The sequence below is a fragment of the Panthera onca genome, chromosome B1, assembly GCF_046562875.1.
Source record: "Panthera onca isolate mPanOnc1 chromosome B1, mPanOnc1 haplotype 2, whole genome shotgun sequence".
Taxonomy (NCBI): Eukaryota; Metazoa; Chordata; class Mammalia; order Carnivora; family Felidae; genus Panthera; species Panthera onca.
Window position 1 is genome coordinate 29,019,143 of NC_138342.1, and position 23,708 is coordinate 29,042,850.

Below are 23,708 nucleotides of genomic sequence, written 5' to 3' on the forward strand. Positions count from 1 at the left end.
TGACTGAAGCTGATACCAGTTGGAGGTGATCATCGAGAGGATATGACTCCACCCCTGGTTGACCTGTGATCTGATCTGGACATTAAGACTCCTCACTCCTTCCTCTGTCCTTGGAACATGCACTCCCCTAAGCTACATGCTGCCTTGCCCAAGATAACAGACTTAAAACATTAATGTAGTAATGAGACCATCTGGATGGTATGTCACTGAGCCTGAAGCTTGTATATATATATTTTTTAAGATTCTGGTGGGCAGGTATTCATTACAGCATTCTTCACAATAGTCAAGATACGGAAACAAGTGTCCATTGAGGGATGAATGGATAAAGAAAATGTGACAGATACACACACACACACACACACACACACACACACAAATATTATTCAGCCATAAAAAGAAAGAAATTCTGCTCTTATCATGACAAACCTTTTATGTGAGTTCCTTTGCTTTTTAAAACTGCTATATATCAATCTGGAACAGTCTGACTCTTTGGTCTCTCCTTGCCCTCTGTGTACATGGGCCCATTTTCAAACCAACAGAAGCCTGGATTTCAAAGGATCACTTGGGATATCACATCAAACCGCATATCTAGTAATAAAATGCAGCTGAAATTATTCCTAATCCGTATAGGTTAGGCTATCAAGACCTCGTAAGAATGTGTGTTTGAATCAGTCCTACAGGTACAGCATCCTGACCATAGGAGTTGCTGGATGAAGACAAATGGAGGAGTAAGGAGAAAATTATAAATATTAATTGTTTGCTTTGGGATTTATGTCAGAAAGGAGAAATGTAGGTGCTAGCCAATTGTGTTCCCTCATTTGTTATGACATATTTGCATTCACTAATCAATTGTCCCTCCCCCTCTCCTTTTTTTCCATGATTTTATTCAGGATATGCACATCGTTATGAAATATATCATTTAGTCCTTATTTATAGTATTATAGAATTGTAACTGAACTTGAGAAGGAATGAGTATTAATCTGAGATTGATATAGTGACTGTTGAACATTACCTCTTAACGTGAGGCAGAAAGGCGATTAGATTTCATTTTTATGAAGTAAAACTGTTTTGTTACATAAGGATAGAGTTTTGTTGCTATTTTTTTTTTTTTTTATATTTTGATCATGTACATAGATGTTGAGTGCTCAAGTGGTGGAGTAAAGTGAGTCTATGGATTAGCTTACTCATTATCTATTCTATTCCCCTTCACCCTGTATTTCAGTAAAACAGTATTTCTCAGGCTTCCTTGATAGAGTAGGTTTCCAGATGTGGTCTAGCTTAAGCCAAGCAGTAGTCTCAGTATAAGACTTGGAAGAAAGACACGAGCAACATGGAATACTGAACGTGAATGGGGAGATGCATATTTCTTTTATGCATGCTGCTATAACTCTTTGGTTCTTTTGGTTCAATTCTGGTAGAAAATCACTGTTCGGTCTACAGGATCACAAGTGGAAAATGCAATAGCGTGAAAGTAGTGGTTTTCTGATGGAAGAATTTTGTGGTATGGAAAGTTATTTTTCTTGGCTGCAATTTTTTTTTCCATGTAGCATTCACATCTGACTCCCTAGTTCTTCTGCATTCTTCTTCGGCTAGTTAAATAAGCTGTAATATATCTGTTTCTGTTTAAACTATCTAGAAAGTTGTGGTTATCTGTAACTCAAAACCCTAAGCAACACAGAATGAATAGATTTTCCATATCATAATGATTGAGAAATCCATATTCAAGAAATATCACTAATTAGGAGAATGCAAATTAAAACCCCAAGAGATATCATTTCACACCTGTCAGAATGGCTATTATCAAGGAGATAAAAAAACAGCAAGTGAGGGTGTGGAGAAAAGAAAGCACTTGTTCACTGTTGGTACAAATACAAATTGGAAAACACTATAGAAAATGGTATGGAGGTTCCTCAAAAAATTAAGAATAGAATTCCCAGATGATCCATCAATCCCACCTCTGGATATTTACCCAAAGGAAATGATATCAGTATCTAGAAAAGATATGTGTACATTCATATTCATTACAGCATTCTTCATAATAGCCAAGATTTGGAAACAACCTAAATGTGCATTGATGGATGAATGGATAAGGAAAATGTCACACACACACACACACACACACACACACACACACACACAGTTAACTATGTGAATTGATAAATATGTTAATTATCTTGATTTTGGTAATCATTTTACAATATGTATCAGATAATCACCTTGTACCCTCTAAATATGTGTAATTATATCTATCAATTATTCTTCAATTACGAGGGAGGAAAGAAACATAAAAGGGTGAAACAAGTTTTAAGATTGTTATAGTCCATGTACAGCTTCCTTTTATTTTGTTGACTTTAAACTTAGTCATTGCCATAAATCTTTTAAGCTAACTTTCTCATGACTTGTATTCTCCTGGCAGCCAATTTCCAAAAGGCAATCACAGAGCAGCATTTCATTTTTAACCAATGGATGAATGCCACAGAGGAATCACAGGCACACTTTCTTTCATTTTTCCAATAGATTAGAGCTGTTCTTACTAGAACATTCCAGTTAAAGGTCACTTGCTATTTCTGTTCAAAAGCCTCTCTTTCAAAGGTATATTTCTCAGCCATTTAAATTTACTTTAAATGTACAATTGACAGCTGTCTAGGTATGATTATTTTATTGAAAATTATATACATACATTTATTTTCATGACGTGTAAAGAAAAATAGCACCTATTCTTTAAAATTTTTTTTTATTAGTTTTCTTTATTTTTGAGAGGCAGAGAGAGACAGAGCATGAGTGGGGGAGGGACAGAGAGAGAGGGGAACACAGAATCGGAAGCAGGCTCCAGGCTCTGAGCTGTCAGCACAGAGCCTGACGCCGGCCGAACTCAGGAACCGCGAGATCGTGACCTGAGCTGAAGTCAGAGGCTCAACTGACTGAATCACCCAGGCACCCCAAATAGCATCTATTCTAAAGGATAAAATTCAGCATTTATTGGTCCATGAGAATGTGTACTTTTTAAGTTTCAAATTATGTATTTTAGTACAATTGAGTCAAAACGATAAATCTACCGATTGTGATAAAATCTTAGACTACAATTTATTTATCATTTCGGATCTAACTCTTATAATAAAAATGGGTTTTGATGAGTATATATGTGTGTTAGGAGTAGAAGAGGGAATCTCTCCTCTGAAATAGATACGATTGTGGCAATTCTTCACAATCCAGAAGATGGATCGATCATATCTTACTGACTCAGGAGTAAGACAGAGTCTAGTGTTGCATCACGTGACTCAATGTTCCTACTTGTTTGGGCATTTGAGACTAACTCCATTTCTCTATGCAGTAGATGTACATAAGAACATTCATCTTAGCCATCATGTGGCCAGATGATAATCTAGGCATTTTCATCAGAATATGAGTTACTTTAGAGTATCAGAGAAAATGTGTGGTGGCTTTAAAACATGATAACTTTTTACTACAGTGAATCGTATTTTTTATTTTACTTCCAATTTCTCGGTTGCTAGCATATAGAAAGACATGCATACAAACATTCACACATGCAACATAGATGGGTAGGTAGATAGATAGATGCATATATTAAATTAATGATGTTTGTCCACATATCCAGGGACTTTACTGTGTAGAATTTTTTAAAATTAATTTATTTTGAGAGGGAGAGAGAGACAGAGAGAGAGAGACAGAGAGAGAGAAAAGAAGGGGCAGAGAGAGAAGGAGAAAGAGAATCCCAAGCAGGCTCTCTGCTGTCATCATAAAGCCCAACAAGGGTTCCTCTCAAGAATCATGAAACCATGATCTGAGCCAAAATTGAGTCAGATGCTAAACCGACTGAGAGACCCAGGTGCCCCTACTATGCAGAATGATTAATTCTAACAGTTTTTCTATAGATTTTGCTGGATTTACTATCTAATTGTCATAAAGTCTACAAATAATAATTTTAGTGTGTTTTTCCAGAACCTCAAATTAATGCTGAATAAATATGGTGATTCCAGACTTCAGGGGAATGCTTTAAATATTTTTCTTTTCTTTTGCTCTTAGTTTTATGTTAGCATTTTTTTTTCTGATTGAGAAACCTGTCATCTTCTGATTCAATTGGAATTTTAATTATGATGGTGTGTTTAAATCTGTTGAATAATTTATTGAATGTTTAGAGAGGATCATGTGATTCTCTTTTTTACTATGATGCTGACATCTTGTAGAGATTGATTATAGATTTTCATGTTGGCACTTCCATTTGTGGAATAAACTCCACTTTTTCTATTGATGACTTTTATTTGCTAACATATCATTGTATTTCATGACAATGTTGTGTGTTTAGTTTCTCTCCTGTAATGTTCTTATAATTTAAAAAAAAATTTTTAACGTTTATTTTATTTTTGAGACAGAGAGAGACAGAGCATGAACGGGGGAGGGTCAGAGAGAGGGAGACACAGAATCTGAAACAGGCTCCAGGCTCTGAGCTGTCAGCACAGAGCCCGATGCAGAGCTCGAACTCAAGGACTGCGAGATCATGACCTGAGCCGAAGTCCGCCGCTTAACTGACTGAGCCACCCAGGTGCCCCTGTTCTTATAATTTTTAAGTTAAAGAGTTTTAAGATTTTATAACACGGATTTTGAAGCATTCCCTTTTTGTTTTCCTCTGAAAGAGTATGTGGGCCAATGATTGTGAAATAAAATCCAGAAATAAATTAATAAAATTGAAATCAATTCTTCTGTCAGTGTGTTATTAAACATCCTTAAGAACAAAGCCTTGAAACTAAAATTGAAAATGATAAATGAGTCATGGATATGTTAATATAAAACTCTACCACAGGACAATCAGTGAAAGAGATTTAACGGAAAAACAACACATAAAATATCCTTTGACTTCTGTGAAGTGTTTGGCACGTGAGTACACTCTTAAAAATCAGAATTTAAGAAAAAATGTGCAATGTGTAAATATTTTTCCATGATTCCTTATCCTATATTCACTTTTTTAAAATTAATCTACCACCTATAGTTCCTGATTCTGTTGGATGTAAAGGCTTGTAGTAAAGATGAATAATTTCATGTAATAAAACATAAAAATAATTTCTTCTTGCAACAGTAGCTTGCAGGTTCTGAATTCGTTGGATGGAGGCAGTTGCAATTATTTGACAGTGAAATAGAAGAGGTTTAAAAGCTTGTTTTCTGTCACTTGCATGGCTCTCCAGTGGGAACCTTCAAATCCATGGTTAATTAATATAGGCTCTCTCAGAACTCTCTCTCTAAAGTTTTTCTTAAATTCTGGAGTTACAGTCCTGTATTTGCTGTTCTTTTACTTATTGGATTTTATAAAATATGTGAACATCAGTCCAGGAAACACTTCCAAATATCTGTTAAAATATGTTCAAAGAATGCTGTTCCCAATACGGGTGAGGGTGTGGAAAAGGGGAAAGGACAGCAATCTCTTCAAAAGTGTCACGTAAGATTCTCTTTCTTCCGTTAAAAAAAAATTCTCCTGGTTGCAAATATTATTTGGCCAGTTTTACCTTCATCTGTATTGATAAGGATTAGATAATATGGCATCAAGAATTTCACCCAATGGGGCACCTGGATGGCTCAGTCAGTTAAGCATTCGACTCTTGACTTTGGCTCAGGTCATGATCTCATGGATTGTGGGTACCAGCTCTGCATTGGTCTCTGCACTCACAGTGCAGAGACTGCTTGAAATTCTCTCTCTCTTTCTCTCTCTGCCCCTTCTCTGTTCGCTGTCTCTCTCTCTCTCCCAAAATAAATAAATAAACCTAAAAATAAAATAATTCCAGTTAAACCATGGCATCTAATTTCCATATTGAGCAGTGAAGAAGCAAACTTTATAATTACATTTCTCCCATTGCATAAAAGCAAATAGTTGGAAAAGTATAATTCTACTAGTAATGCTACAGAGAGATTTGACTCATTTTGTTATAAATTAACTGGAATTCTTGAGTAGCATAAAAATACAAAAACTTTACCTTCTATGTTGATGCATTGATAAAGAGGTAATTTCTCACACTAGTAAATATTCCTAAATGGGGTAACTGAATCACGACTGGTCATTCAGTAATTTTATTTCCAAGAAAAATAGAATCTGGATTTCTGGAAGTTAGAAAATACATTTATACAGGCTATCTGTAGCTTTTCAATGATAAATAACAACTCAGAAGGAAAGCCAAGAAGAGTGGCCCCAAAGTCTTTCTCTAATGCTATCACTAACCTGGATTTCCCAGTGTTTGATGTTAATATACTTTAAATTAATTTGAAACTAGTGAAATTTCCAGTGTCCTTAGGGTCCTAATACCTTCCATATCTCTCTTGAACCTGGAAGCTTCAATTCAATTGAAATTATTTGACATCATTTATGAAAAGCCTTTGAAGTGCTACTGACTTAATTCAGGCTGAATCTACTCTGAAGTTATAAAAACGGGTGGGGGGGGGGACAAAACATGATTTTCAAAACTTCTTTCTTGGTCTGATGTTGTAATTTTTCTTTTTGTTTATAACTTCTGAAACATGATTTATTTTAAGAGATAAAACAATTTGTGTTTCATTTTTGAATAGTATACTGGATTTTCTTGCTGGAAAGTGATGTATTGTGAGAACTATAGTGTAATTTTTGACTACTTCTAATACATGCACATTATATTCTTGGTTAGAATCCAATAACAATTTATTAAAGCATATAGCTTATTGCCGAGGCTATAAATAACAGGGGCTAAACATTACTGAATAAATAGAATGCAATGATCTCTTTGCTAACTTATTATGTAAGTCATTATCACATTTATTTTTCTTTCTTTCCAGGAAAGAAAAATATTTCAGGGAAGTTTCAAGGAAGTTATAATTCATATGATATGGCTCATTAAAAAATTAGTAATAAAAAATGAGTAAAACACCCATCCTCAAAAAATTTTGCAACATAGTTTCTATGCGAAGTCCATTGCTTCTAGACCTATGCTGACATTGCTCAAAATAGCAGATTTAGATATTCACTAACTTACTTATTTATATTAATTCCATAACCACAGCCCCATGCCATTGGACCAAGAGTTGATTTTGTTCATCTTTAAATGAATCAAATCTGTAATAGCCTCAAAATAGAAGTTTAGCACTTTATAAAACATTCCATCTAAATCTGATTTTGCCTTTTTCCTTTATAAAATACAATTCTAGGTTGCTTAAGCATATTTTCTGTTATTATTACACCAGAGAACATTGAGAATCTACTACAAATAATATTAGTTTATTTGTGGTTCTTTTTGTTATTATTTTTTTTTAATGTTTATTTTATTTCTGAGGGAGAGAGAGAGACAGAGCATGAACAGGGGAGGGGCAGAGAGAGAGGGAGACACAGAATCTGAAGCAGGCTCCAGGCTCTGAGCTGTCAGCATAGAGCCTGACACAGGACTCGAACCCACAAACCATGAGTTCATGACCTGAGCTGAAGTTGGACACTTAACCACCTAAGCCACCCAGGCACCCCAGTTTGTGGTTCTAATCAATATGTCATCATCTATTGACTCTATGAACATAAACAGCTGTAACTGTTGAGTGGATTACTTTCCCAATTACAGATATTTATGTGGAGATTACATCAATAGGACTTCCGGTGTCAAACCAATGGAAGCAGTACCATGTTTCATCGGTTATGTATTACGAGTTTTCACAAATAGGAGTTGTGTAGCACATGTGGCAAAACCTCTCTTTAAAAATGTCTTAATCATCTTAAAATGAGTAGGATGCCGGGAACACATAGTACATACTTCCAGCTAATTTTTGTTAACTCTATTCTCGGTAGATATACCACCAATTTTTTTTAAGGTACAGAGATTTCCCATATACCCCCTGCACCTACTGACATGCACAGTCTCCCTCACTGTAAACATCCCGTTCCAGAGGGGTACCCTTGTTACAAGGAATGAACCAGACTGATACATCATTACCCAAAGTCTATAGTTATCTCAGGGTTTCCTTTTGGTGTACAATCTCTGGGTTTTGACAAATGTATAAAGACGTGAATCCACCACTGTGGCAACATACATATTAGTTTCACTGTCCTAAAAATTTGTTCTTTGTCTAACCATATCTCTCATCCCTATCCCTGGCAACCACTGATCTTCCATATCTACAGTTTTGCCTTTTCTTGAATGTCATTATCATTGGAATCATATAGTATGTAGCCTTTTCAGATTGACTTCTTTCACTTGTTAATATGTACTTACAGTTCCTCCATATCTATTCATTGCTTGCTAGCGCATTTCTTTTTAGCATTGAGTAACTCCATTGTCTAAGATGGACCACAGTGTATTTATCCATTCACCTACTGAAGGGCATTTTAGTTGCTTCCAAGTTTTGAAAATTATGTATAAAACTGCTATAAACATTTTATACATATTTTGGTGTAGACACAAGTTTTCAATCCATTTGGGTAAGTACCAAGGAGCACAGTTGCTGAATCATATGGTAAGATTAGGTTTAATTTTGTAAGGAACTGCCATATTATTTTACAAAGTTACTATAAAATTTTACATTCCCACCAGCCATGAATAAATGTTTTTGATGTTGTCAGTATTTTGGGATTTGGCCATCTAATAGAGGTGTTATCTTGTTATTTTAATTTTCAATTCCAAAATAGCATATGGTGTTGAAGGTCTCTTCATATGCTTATTTGCCATCTGTAAATCTGCAGAAGATAGAAAAGGCAAGGAAACAGATTCTTCCCTACAATCTCTAGAAGGGATGCAAAATGTTGACTAGTTTGGCCTTCTGACCTCTAGATACATAACAACATAAATTTGTGTTGTTTTAAGTTGCTAGGTTTATAACACTTGTCATGGCAGGACGATCAAATTAAAACAACCACTTTCCATTGTATCATCATGAGATGTATTTGGGAACACTAGTGGGTCATTTGTCCTGGAGAATGTTTACATTATTTAAGGCAAATCCAAGCTCTCCTTTTTTTTCCCTTAAGTTTATTTATTTATTTTTGAGAGAAACACAAAGAGAGTACAAATAGGGGATAGGCAGAGAAAAAGGGGGACAGATGATCCTAAGAGGACTCCATGCTGATAGCAGAGACCCCGATGTGAGGCTTGAATCCATGAACCATGAGATCATTACCTGAGCCAAAGTTGGATGCTTAATTGACTGAGCCACCCAGGCACCCCTAAATACATGGTATTCTATCAATTAATCACAGAGAGTTGCTTTTTATTTAAAGATACGCCATTTTTTAGGTACTTGTATTTATTAGGCTCATCTGTTTATACAAAACTAACCCTTAGAGTTACATAGTGGCATTCCACAAATAGATTAGCTGCTCCACCAGATTTTCCAGGGAGTACAATTTTAATTACATCGAATTCAATTATTTATCAAAGGATCAGCTGAGAAAATAAGTTAAATTGTTAGAAAGAAGCACATAATTTCTTCTCACTTGTGCTAAAAGGATACCAAGACTCAGTCATATCAGTTGATATTTGGGTTCCTATAAAGTACTGTTTTCCACTTGTATTCCAGTCTTCCTTTCCATCAATTCCCATGAATAATCATCCTTGCTTAATCATCACTCCTGAATGATGATAAATACTGGTGGATCAAATATTTTAAATATATTTTGCAGATATTTTAAACATAAGATTTCCTTTCTGAGTAATCTTTTTTTTTTAATGTTTATTTTTGAGAGAGACAGAGACAGATGTGGGGGGGGGTGGGCAGAGAGAGAGGGAGACATAGAATCTGAGGTAGGGTCCAGGCTCAGAGCTGTCAGCAGAGCCAGAGGCCAAGCTCGAACCCAGGAGCCATGAAATCAAGCCTGATGCTTAACTGACTGAACCACCCAGAAGCCCCCTGAGTATTCTTTTAAAAGCTTTAGAGACAAGCTTGTATTCGATACATGGTAAGAGAACTGATGAACTTTGAAATCACTGTTTCATTCTCATTTATGGCTCTAATTATTCTCAGTCCTGTTCTTATATCTTCTAAATTATGTTTAATTTATTAATTTCATCACATTTTATGAACTCTTTTATAAGTCAGTCTGAAATATTTAGAGGCATAAATAATAATTAATTAATCAAATAAATCTAGTGAAAATATACAATATTGAACTCACGTTTTTAAAAGTTGGGCACAATGATCAGAAAATAACGGAATTCGTTTGAATTAGTAAAAATTTCCAGCATGACAATTGAATTAGGATCATAGTGCCATTTTTCTTAATGCAAGGATTATTTATTATAATTACCTTGAATTTTTTGGATAATTTCAGAATTTTTCTTGAATCCCTGGTATATTCATAGATATTTGAAAGATCAACTTTTTCTGGAAACTGACTTATTCTATTAATAATTATCTTATATTTTGATTTAACCTGTGATATTTCACTGAAACTTTTCTCTTTTGATGTAAAATTTGAACTCCTGAAGGCAAAAGCTATTTCTATTTATATTTCTTTTTCTTAGTCTTTCATTGTCATTTTCTGGTTCACATTTCTGTTACTTTCTCTGGGGGTTAGCATAGTTTATAAGCCAGGCCAGGAGAACAAAATCTGTTGTAAGCATTCTCAGTATAAAAGGCTTAATATAGGAACTACAGGTTAGGTGACTATTAGGAAAGCTGAGGATTGGGGGAAAAGTCCTAAGAACTTCTGAAAAGTTAAGAAGATAAAGGGACCTCATTTGAAGACCTCCTTTGAAATAACAAAGTAATTTTCTAAGAATCACAATCAAAAGTTTTCTGAGTCTCGCTTTTACTCAACAGATGCTCTAATTTGAATATAACAGATGGGTGTGGCTGTGAATTCAATTGGCATTATAAATTCATCCACACACAGGATCAAACTTTAGGGTAACTGTTCAGCAGTGTCAACCAATAGGAAGTATGTGGAGAGAGGGGCACACAGAGAGAGAGAGAGAGAGAGAAAGAGAGAGAGATAGGTTCATTTTAAGGAATTGGCTCATGCAGTAGTGAGGGTTTGATAGGTCTAAAGTCTATAGGATAGTTCAGCATGTTGGAGACCCAGGAAGAGCTGTAGTTGGGGTCCAAAAGCAGTGTGTTGGCAGAATTTCTTCTTGCTCTGAAGTCATTCTGTTTTGTTAAGGCCTTAACCTCACGGATGAAGCCCACCCACATTATGGAGGCCACTGATTTAGTCAAAGTTCACAAGTATAAATGTTAATCTCATGAAAAAGCTCATGAAAAAATCACCTTCGTAACTATATCCAGAGCATCTGGTCAACTATCCAGGCATTGGGACCCAGCTGAGTTTGATGAGGTTTTTTGGTGTGATAGTGGGGTTCATTGGGTCTGGAGCAGATGGCCAAACAAGAATTCTTGAAGATGCCTTTGGTGCAAAAAGGTGATTTTATTAAAGCATGGGGACAGGACCCGTGGGCAGGAAGAGGTGCCCCAGGATCATGAGGAAAGACTGGTTGCCTGCTATGGAGATGGGGGAGGTAAAGTCCAGAAGAAGTTTCCAGTGAGATTATATGCTAAAGACAACTCACAGGATACTGGATGTCTAGCTATTGTACAGGTAAGGTGGTTTTCCCTCTAGCAAAGCATTAGCATTAAGACAGTAGGGAGTTCTTGGAGCCTCAAGTATTTGTCAATGGACTGCAGGTTATAAGGGAAATGTAGTCTTATCTGTCATTTCCTTCTGCCTTTGTTTCCCACATCAAGTTGACACATAAAACTAACCATCACAGCCATGCTATGAGATTTCAGTTTCTCTGTTTATTTCTTTTCCTCAGAACTTAAAGCCATGGGGGGCGCCTGGGTGGCGCAGTCGGTTAAGCGTCCGACTTCAGCCAGGTCACGATCTCGCGGTCCGTGAGTTCGAGCCCCGCGTCAGGCTCTGGGCTGACGGCTCGGAGCCTGGAGCCTGTTTCCGATTCTGTGTCTCCCTCTCTCTGCCCCTCCCCCGTTCATGCTCTGTCTCTCTCTGTACCAAAAATAAATTTAAAAAAAAAGTTGAAAAAAAAAAAAGAACTTAAAGCCATGAGTTTAATGAATTATTCTGAGTTTTCCAATATAGTCAGGAGTCACCTCATATTATAATCCTCTACTTTTATTTTCATTCATAATATTCTATTATTACTACAATGTGGCACCTCAAGTCTCATGCTTTTTTAGGAACTTCGATACATGCAAATAAAATTCATGCAACTATTTTAGCCCTTATCTACCAGGATCTCATTTAATACTGTTAATAAGATCATCATTATCTTCAATTTTAATGAAATCCAATAAATTATTCCAGATCCCCACGTTTAAGATGCTGTTCCTTTGAGATCACTTCCAGTGCCCCAAACTGTCTGGGTTTAGACAGTCAAATGGAGACCAGTTAACATATTCTGAATATAAAGGATTTAGTACAAAAATTATAGACTTAACCTAAATTTGGAAGAACTGAATAGTGAAGGACAGGGATGCAGGTGCTGGAAGTTGAGGAAGTCACATCTGAAGATCTGATCCTACAACACTGAAAAGATTATTTTTGTCGCTCAACAAAGTCTTTGCAGTCCTCAGGAATTAATGTACAACTATACAGAAAATGTGTTTTGGAGAAATGTGAATCCAAGATTCTCTTTTGCAATGCAGAAGCAACCTTGAAAGGAATGACGGTGATGCCAAGTTTATAACAAACAACCATGCACACAAATGTGGAACATGTGGGAGGAAGTCACTAAATATGTATTAAGTTAAATTAATTTGGTCCATTACTGCAAGTACTATGATGCAACATTTGAAACTGTTTCACTTAATAAAATGTAATGGTCTGCTAATTGTTTCTGCCAAAATGTGCATAATCAAAATATCACCATGTCAATCTCTGATCATGATATATGGTATTGTCTACAAAAATTGTCTTGTTATTAGTACTGTTCTTGGAATAAAAGTCTACCTCCTGTATTTCATTCTTGGGACAATATATTTGTCAGAACATACAGCTCTCTGTGAAAGGGGAACCTCCTAACAAAATGTCTGATACCAAGACCCAAAGTCTCACTGTATCACTGCATGTATTATTAAAAGCCTGATAGCCACATCAAAATATCTACCTAACAAATGGCTCATTTCTTTTGAACAATTTGACAAATTCAAAAGAAATTCAGCAAAATTCCAGTGCAAGGAGTTACGTACAACCCATGAAAGTTTACTCTGACTTCCCAGTTAATATTATTGTTCCCTGACACAAACTGTTGGCAGGGAAATTGCAAACTCTAAAATAGCAGTAGGCTCTTTACATAATTTTGGTATAGTGCCTTGTGCCCTACACAATCATTTCTGATGTCAGTACCAAGGAACAGAGACAACGTCAGTGAATTTTGTTTCAGTCTGTGTGGCCTGAGGGGCTGACCTTACCAAGAAATCCTGAGGCTAAGAAGAAGGCATAAATCATCAAGTGATGTTCAAGAGGGACAAACAGAGAGAACGGACAGTATCTGAGACACAAGTCACAGACTGGAAGCCAGAGGTCCTGGGTCATAGAAGTGCATATGTAGAAACAGAACTGAAAGACAAAGGACAGTTGAGAGTACAGAAGTTGACTATAAAAGAGGTAGAGATGAGGGGAAAATTACTTAAGGACAAAACGTGCTGATGCCCCAGTTCAGGCAGTGGTGTTCAAGTGATTAAGCCTAGTTGGTCTTAATATTATAATCTCTCAATACCCTTTTCACAACCTATATCCATGGAAAAAAGTGAGGCCCGTGAGCAATTCTTTCCAGAAGGATTTAGTATGTTTTTTTCTAAGTACCATTATCTCCTTTAGCAATGATTGTGTCGATTCAATTCCATGTAAGAAGATGCTTTCTTCTGGGGTACCTGGGCAGCTCAGTTGCTTTAGGTGTTCAAGTCTTTATCTCAGCTCAGGTCATGATCTCATGGTTTATGGGTTTGAGGCCCTCATTAGGCTCTGTGCTGATGGCGTGGAGCCCACTTGGGATTCTGTCTCTCCCTCTTTCTCTGTACCTCGCTTGCTTGCTCTCTCTCTCTCTTTGAAAATAAATAAAATTAAAAAAAAGAAGATGCTTTCTTCTGTCCTTTCTCTTTTTTTCTCTTTCCTTTCCTTTCCTTTCCTTTCCTTTCCTTTCCTTTCCTTTCCTTTCCTTTCCTTTCCTCTGCCCCCTACTTTTTTTAGCTTGATTTAATCAGTTCTCCTTTAGTCCATTAGTCCTGCATGTGAATGTGTTGAATAGGTTCCAGGCTTACCAACTAGTGTCTAAGACAAAACACATTAGTTTATGAAGTTCAAATTATTCCTCTACTCAAAATCTGTCAGTGTTTTCTCATGTTATTAGAATGCTTTCCAAAGTCCTAGACAATCTTAGCACATCATCATGGTCCTACATAAACTCGCATTGCGCGTATCTAGAACCTAATTTTCTGCCACTGGCTGCATTCTTAAACACCAGCTACAGCACCTTGCTTCTTAGTCCTCAAATACGCCAAGCTAATTATTGGCTCAGGCCTTGGCATATAGTGCTAGCTTTGTGTGAAATTAGGGCTCTTGGAACTGACCATGTCTGACTTTATACAATCATTCAGATCTTAGCTCAAACAGACAATTTTTGTAGAGATTTTTCCTGACCCTTGTATTTTGCCTCTTCCCAGTAATTTCCTTTAGATCAATTCCCTGTTTTATATCTCTTCTACCACTTATGTCTGAAATTGTCTCAATTATTTATCATTGATCTTCATTTCTCTATTAAATGCCAGGGATGAAGTTTATTTCTTTTGTGCTGTTTTGCTGGTGTCTAGATCAGTTCCAAGAGTAATCTGTGTGTATTAGTGTGTGTGCAGTTATTTATATACATGCTGAAAAATATAGATTTAATTACTTAAATATCTGTGTCTTAACTTTTTGCATAAACCTGCAGACTCACTAGAGACTTTACCATTTGCCCAGATCTCTATCAGATTCTGGAGGCCCCCCAAAGAAAACATACCATCTAACCAAACACAGTGTGCTTGCATTTTAAATACAGCAAGGAAATATCCAGTAGCTAGATACATTTTCCAGTTGTATTATAGATATGGGCCTCTTTTTTTAAAGTTTTTCTAATGTTGCTTTTTTTGTTGTTTTTTAGTTTGGTTTTTTTTTTTTTTTTTTTTTTTTTGTTGTTGTTGTTGTTGTTTTTTGACAGTGAGAGAGACAGAGCTTGAGCAGGGGAGGGGCACAGAGAGATGGAAACACAGAATCTGAAGCAGGGTCCAGGCTTTGAGCTGTCAGCACTTAACTGACTGTACTTAAACCAGTGGCTTAACCGACTGAGCCACCCAGAAGCCCCAGATATGGGCCTTTTTGATATAGAAATCTTGAAGCTGCCAGAGGCTGCAGATGTTCAAGTTGCTTAGCAAATTTTCATTCTGTGTATTTACCTTGCTAAATGCTTCCCATTTCCTAGATCTGGCCCTCAGGCCTTTGTTGACTCAGCCAGGTGCCTGACCCATGACCACTGCTATTTCTCTCCCAGAGACAACTTGTCACTTTTTTGAAATACACCCTTTGATTTCTATAGGATAATGTCCCTTCTATAGGATAGTGTCCCTTAGACCTAATTGTGGGCATAGAACTGCTTATTAATTGCCTGTAATGATAGTGGCTTCACATTTAGCAGTATTGTAAGCAAAGCCAGGAGTGACCCAAGGGAAACACGAACACAGAGAGACAAATTTACAAATGCTATTAGATGGAGTTTCTCTAACAGCCTGTGGCCCCAGAGACCCAGAGATCACCACTTGTGCTGTAATCCAAAGGCTGTCACTGTCGGCCTAGGAAGATGCCTCCCTAACCATTCCCAAGACAACATCCAGCTTATGTTCTCATGAAACAAGTGTCTTTGAACATGCCTAGGAAACATTGTGGATCAAACTGCGTGTGTGTGTGTTGTGTGTTGTGTGTGTGTGTGTGTGTGTTTAACAGTTTTGCTGAGGTATAGTTGACATCTAATAAACGACTCATTTAAAGTGTATGGTTTGATGAGTTTTGGCATATCTAGACTCCCAGGGAAGCATCAGCAAAATTGAGATTTCTAGTACAGTGAAACCTTGGATTGGGAGTAACTTATTCTGCGAGTGTTCTGCAAGACGAGCAAACATCTCTAATAAATTTTAACTTGGTAAGTGAGTGATGTCTTAAAATATGAGTAGTACATGACACCGAATGTCACATGATTGCAACTGAGACAATGGTTCTCTCTCTCTCTCTGGGGGATTGTTGGTTATCGTCTCCCATGCTCAGATGCTCAGTCTCAGGCAAACTGGTGTTTGCAACAATCAGTGATTTTTCAGAACTTTGCAAGGTGCCCACAATAGGCACTAGTGTATCTTTTGTTACTTCAAAGCACCTGGGGACAGTCCTTTGCTTTTCCATACAAGAGTAAGCTTAGGAATGCTTTGCTTCATTCTAGGTCGGGCTGCCTGCAGATAGAGACCCTTTCCTCCTGCTTTCCTATTGCCTAGTACATTAAATACAGTATATGACAAGAGTTTGTTAACACTGTAGTGTAGTCAACATCCTTGCGAGTGTAGGCAATGTCCCCCATGCAGAAAAAGATTCCATTGAGCCAATATCTAGATAGCAGTGATTCTGTTTGTGATAGTGGAAGTCATGCTACATAATAACTCTCCTCTCTCTTCTCTCCTTCACACCAGCCATGATGGTTTTCAGAGGTAAGTGCAGGTTAATTTGTTTATTTTCCTTTGTATTTTGTATTTTCTTTATTATTTTGTATTATATTATTGTAATCCTTTTTATATGAACATTTTTGGGTTGTGGAATGAATCATCTGACTTTCCATTATTTCTTATGGGAAAATTTGCTTTGATATACAAGTGCTTTGGATTACAAGCATGTTTCTGGAATGAATTATGCTCACAAACCAAGGTTTTACTTTATATTCTTATCGTAAAAGTTTCTGCTGAAATGCCTCTTCTCCGAGATATATTCCTTGACCACCCTGTTAGAGTAAAAGTACCTGCCTCTCCTCAAGCACCCTCTCCCCCTTAACATCAATTTTATTCAGAGATCTCACCACTCTCTTAAAATAATACGTGTGTGTATATATATATGTGTATATATATAATAAACATATACTATCATATATTATATATATATGATGATATATGACATGATAATATACTATATATAATATATGATAATGTATGTTTATTATATATACCTATGATACATGTACTTATATATGCATGTATACATGCATAGTATATATGTTTCTTTATCTGTTTTCTTTGCTTTTACTAGAATGTAATTCCAGGGACAAGGATGTTACTTAGAAGAATGTCTCACACATATGAGCTTGCTAAATATTTGTTAGACTCTGAATGTCCTTCCTCAGAACCAAGAATCACGAGGTTTTAACTTATTTTCAAATTGTCTCTTAGTGAAGTCTACAGTGTCTTATCCATGATCTTATTTTTCATTCCAGAGCTTTTGAGAGTGATAAATAATTTCACTGCTAGAATGTAAACTTCATGAAGGTGGAAATAATTTTCTTGTTCTTTTTCCTGCATTCCAAGCTCTTATTATTTTACCTATGTGCTTAGCTGAATTTACCATTCAAAGAACCATTTTTAGAATTATCTCCTCTCACTGTGTAATGCCCATTTCTGGGCAGCAAATTGGCTTTAGTTTATGATAGTCAACAAGGTAAAGGGACTGGGGGCAGCTTCTAGCTAACGGTTAATGAAAAATGGAGGTTCTACATCCCACAACCTCAAGAAAATAAATTCTGCTAATTACCACATGGGCCTGGAAGAAGGTCCAATGGCAGGTGAGCCCTAAGATGAGACTGCAGTTTCAACCCAACACCTTGATTGCAGTCTCCAGAGAGATGGAAGTGGAGAAACCGGTTAAATCCTGCCCAGATTCATGGGCCACAGAGACTGTGTGAGATAATAAATATGTGGGTTTTTAATCTACCAATGTTGTCAATTTTTGGGCATAACTATGCATGAATAAATTTGTATAGTAACAAATGCAGTGGGAAGAAGTAATTTTAAGAGTAAAGATTCTGGTGTCATGCACACAAGTGGGTAGAAGATTCCCTAAATATGTGTTAATATGACTTACTCCACCTGGGTATGTTGCCTAGCCTTGATACCAGGATCCCATCCAGGATACACATTGCATATAGTTGCCATGTCTCCTTAAACTTTTACTGGCTATGCCAGTTTCTCGGGCTTTCTTTGTTTTTGGTGAGCTTAATAATTTTGAATATTACCCATCAGGTACTCTGTCGAATGTTTCTCTGTTGGAATTTGAGGTTTTCTCATGGTTAGACAGGGAAGAAGAGTACAGATCTAAAGTACCAATTTCATCACAATATTTCAAGGGTAGATAGCATCAATACTGTTGATTTTGACTTTACCCAAATGACTGAGATAGTTTGTCAGGTTTCCCCACTGTAAAGTTATTCTTTTTATTCCCTTTCCAGACTGTAGTCTTTGGAAGAAATACGCTACGTGGAGCCACACTTACGGGGTGGTGAGTTATGTTCCTCTTCCTTAAGGGTGAAACGTCTACATAAATTATTTGGAATTCTTCTGTATGGGAGATTTGTCTCTTTTCCCCATGTTACTGATTTGGTCAAGCATTTATTTATAGCAGTATGAACTCATGGATATTTATTTTATACTTTAGGTTATAGTCCAATATTTTGTCGTCCAAACTGTTCCAGCTCCAGCTATTCGGAGCCCTTTCAGTTGCTCCTATGTCCCTTTGACATAGAATTTAAAGAAGAGAAGTTCCTGGGTAGCTCAGTTGGTTGTGTCCAACTTTGGCTCAGGTCATGATCTCACGGTTTGTGAGTTCAAGCTCTGCATTGGGCTCTGTGGTGATAGCTCAGAGGCTGGAGTCTGCTTCAGGTTCTGTGTCTCCCTCTCTCTCTGCTCCTCTCCTGCTCATGCTCTATTTCTCTTTGTCTCTAAAAAGTAAATAAACATATATATATGTATGTGTACACACATACATATATATATAAAATATATAAAATATATCATTTATATATTATATATATAGATATATAGATATAATATATCAAATATCTATATCTATATAGCTGTATATATTTGATACTTCTTTACTTTCTTACATTACAAGATATTCCAGGCTCATTTTATATAGTTCCTGCCTCAGAATTAGATATTTCTCAAAAGACCCCTGTTCTTTTTATTGGGGAGCAGTAGCAGAAATGAAGATCTATATACTAGGTGTGCTTATTTCTACTGGAGTGTCATTTCTTCCAGGTTCTTTGAGCCGACAGAGTAAGGAAACGTAAGTGTATGTGAACTCATGTATATACATACATATGTCTATAAATATTTCTCTATATATCCAACCACATCTATATTATACTGACCTGACTGTACCGATATCTCCAACTCTAATCCATATGAATTACCCTAGCCTTTTTGATTGCTTGTCTGTAAGTTTCCACTCTAACAATTATAAACCTGGTTCCTGCCATCCACCATCCATTTTCTTAGTTGTTTAATTCCAGTATACATGTGTAGCTACATTAAGAATTGCTGATGGGACGCCTGGGTAGCTCATTCAGTTAAGCGTACAACTTTGGCTCAGGTCATGATCTCGTGGTTCGGGGGTTGCAGCCTGAGTCAGGCTCTGTGTTGACAGCTCAGAACCTGGAGTCTGCTTTGGATCCTGTGTCTCCCTCTCTCTGTCTGCCCCTCCCCTCCTCATTCTCTCTCTCTCTCTCTCTCTCTCTCTCTCTCTCTCTCAAAAATAAATAAATATTAACAAAAAAACCAATATTGCTCACCCATATTTCCATGGAAATCAACTTTATCAACTGGAGTGTATTTCTATTCACAGTTTTGTTTTGGCTTTTTTTTTTTTCTGTTTCTTTTAAGATTCTGCTAATTTCAAATTGCATGGTTTAGTACCTTTCTGCCCACCATCCTCCAAGTAGCTATTTCACATAATTGTTAGCTTCTTTTGTCATCGTCTGTATTTTATACTGGAATCTACCAGTCTCCTGAGTGACATTCTCTAATTTGCGTACAATAAAGTCCACTATTTAATTTGTAAATTTTTATGGGTTTTGACATATGCATTGTCATGTATCTGCCATTACAGTATCATATAGAATAGTTTCACTATCCAAAAAAAAATTCTCTGTGTTCCACCATTTCAATCCTTCCTCCTCCTTCTGACCCCCTGGCACTCAACTGACCTTTTATAGTTGTGTTTTCCCCAGCATACCCTATTCATGAAAAACTATAACATGCAGACCTTTCTTCTTTGTATTTCATGGCCTGACATCTTGTTTTGTTATCTTTTTTAAATTTTTATTTAAATTCCAGTTATTTAACATAAAGTGTAATATTAGTTTCAGGTGTCCAATATAGTGAATCAACACTTCCATACAATACCTGGTTCTCATCACAACAAGAGCACTCCTTAATTCTCAGCATCTATTTTTTATATAATAAAATAGTAATCCTTTTTATGGAAGTACACTATTTACAGATTTAAGATCAACTTGTTTAAGGTTTTTTTTGTGTGCAATTATGAATAAAGCTGATATAAATTTTGCATGAAGGTTTTGTGTGGAAATAAATTTTCAAATCAGTTAAATAAATATTTAAGAGCCCAATAGCTTGATCGTATTGCAAGATTATGTTCAGTTGTATAAGAAACTGCCAAATCTTCAAAAATGCTGTACCATTTTGCATTTGTACCAGCAACGAATACAAGTTTCAGTTGTTCTGTCTCTTCATCTGTATTTGGTGTTGGTATTGTCAGCTTTTTGGATCTTAGCCATTCCAATAATGATGTAGCAATATCTAAATTTTGTTTGACTTCACAATTCTCTATGACTAATGATGCTAAGCATCTTTTTATGTGCTTATTTGCCATCTGTTTATCTTCTTTGGTGAAATGTCTGCTCAGATCTGTTGCTTATTTTTTAATTGAAGTTTAACTGGGTTATGTGTTTTCTTTTGGGTGAGAATTAAGTGCTCTTGGAATATTTTGGGTATACTCCTTTATCAGATGTATGTTTTGCAAATATATTATCCGTGCCTATGACTTGTGTTTGTTTGTTTTTTTTTAATTTTTAAATTGTTTCTAATGTTTATTTATTTTTGAGAGAGAGACAGAGCACGAGTCGGGGAAGGGCAGAGAGAGAGGGAAACACAGAATCCAAAGCAGGCTCCAGGCTCCGAGCTGTCAGCATAGAGCCCGATGTGGGGCTTGAACTCACAAACCATGAGATCATGACCCGAGCCAAAGTCAGACACTTAGCCAACTGAGCCACCCAGGTGCCCCAGTGTGTTTGTTTTTTTTTTTTAACATTTGCTTTTGCAGAGCAAAAGTTTTTAATTTTAATAAAGTCCAACTTATAAATATTTTATTTCATATATCAAGTTTTTGATGTTTTATTTCAAAACACATCATAAACCCAAGGTTACATAGATAATTAATGTTTCTTCTAGAAGTATTTTTTTAATGTAACATTTGAGTCTATGATCCATTTGAGTTACTTTTTGTGAGAGATGTAAAGTCTGTAAGTCTGTGTCTAGATTCTTTTATTAAGAAACATGGACATCCAATTTTTCCAGCCTCATATGTTTAAAAGACTATTATTTCTATGTTGGATTGTCTTTAGTTCTAGTCAAAGGTCAGTTGACTGTATTGTGTGGCTATCTTTCCAGCCTCTGTATTATGTTTGATTTATATATGCATATATATATATATATATATATATATATATATATATATATGTGTGTGTGTGTGTGTGTGTGTGTGTGTGTATACACACACATATACATATACATTTACATATATACACATATATATATATGTGTGTGTGTATATATATATATATATATATATATATATATATATTTTCTTTTTGGTCAATACCATGATGTCTTACAGCTTTATAGTAAGCCTTAAAATTTGAGCAGTATGTATCTACCAGCTTTGTTCAATTTCTTTTATACTTTTTAAAAAAAAGTTTTAATGTTTTTTATTTATTTTAAAGACAGAGAGAGACAGATCATGATGGGGCAGAGAGAGAGGGAGACACAGAATCTGAAGCAGGCTCCAGGCTCTGCGCTGTCAGCACAGAGCCGGACGCAGGGCTCGAACTCACAAACTGTGAGATCATGACCTGAGCCTGAAGTTGGACACTTAACCAACTGAGCCACCCAGGTGCCCCTTTTATACTTTTTTGACTACTTTAGGCTATCTTGCCATACAAATGTTAGAATCAACTTGATGATTGATACAAATTATATTGCCTGTATTTGATTAGGATTAGGTTTGAATCTGTAGATAAATTAGGAAGAAATTACATGTTAACAATATTGGCTCTTTTTTTATGTTTATTTATTTATTTTGAGAGAGTGCATGTATGCAAGTGGGGGAGGGGCAGAGAGAGAGCTAGAGACAGAGAATCCCAAGCAGGCTATGCACTCAGTGCTGAGCAAAGGCTCAAACTCAAAAACCCTGGGATCATGACCTGAGCCAAACCAAGAATTTTGAGACTTAACTGACTTAATCATAATAAAATGATTATTATTTTATAAAATATGTCCTTAAGTATTTCATCTTTTGGTGTTATTATAAGTGGCATATAATATATGCCATATAACATGTAGCTATTAAAAATGGCTTTTTATCTCAAATTACAAATTTCATTGCTAGTATATAAGAAAACCACTGACTTTTGCATTTGTCCAATCTATGATCATTTATTAGAGCTGGGAACTTTTTGTAGATTTTTTGGGATTTTCTACACAGTTTGCTGAGAATTTTATCGTAATGGTTACGATTTTTTACAAGTTATTTTTCTTCATCTATTTGAAATCTTGTAATTTTTGTCTTTTATTCTATGATATTGTACATTGCATTACTTTTTTTCACTATTAAATCATCTTTGTATTCTTGGTATAATTCCCACTTAGTTTGTATAGGATCCTTTGTATATATTTCCAGATCCAATTTGCTAATATTTTGTTGATGATATTGCATCTGTGAATGAGGAATATTGATGTCATCTTATCTAAATTGTCTGCTTTGTTGATATAAAGATGTCCACAATATTTTCTTAAAATCATTTTCATTTCTGAAGGATCTCTGGTCATGTTTCCTTTCTCATTTCTGATTTTGGTAATTTGTGTCTTCCATATTTTTTCCTAATCAGAAGTTTGTAACTAATATTTATCTTCAAAAAGAACATATTATTGTTTCCATTTTCTTTTTCTATTGACTTTTCTGTTTTCTATTTCATTGATTTCCACTCTGATATTTATGATTTTCCTTCTTCTGATCACTTAGTGTCCCATTTTCTCATATATGTCATTGGTCTTAAGGCAGAAGCTGAGGTCATTGGCTTAAGATCTTTCTTCTTTTCTAATATAAGAATTTGTGTTATAAATTTTCTACTAAGAAACTGCATACCACAAATTTGATATGGTGTATTTTCATTGTCGTATAATACAAAATGCTTTTTTAACTCCTCTGACTTAAATACTGATGCATCACTTATTTAAAAGTCCATTTAAACTTAAAATATTTGGAGGTTTCTCATGATTTCCAATTTAATTCTACTTTGGACAGAGAACATTCATTTATGTCAAATTAATTTAGTTTGTTAAGACTTATTTTATGTCCTATAGATAGTCTATTTTGGCAAAATTGCCAT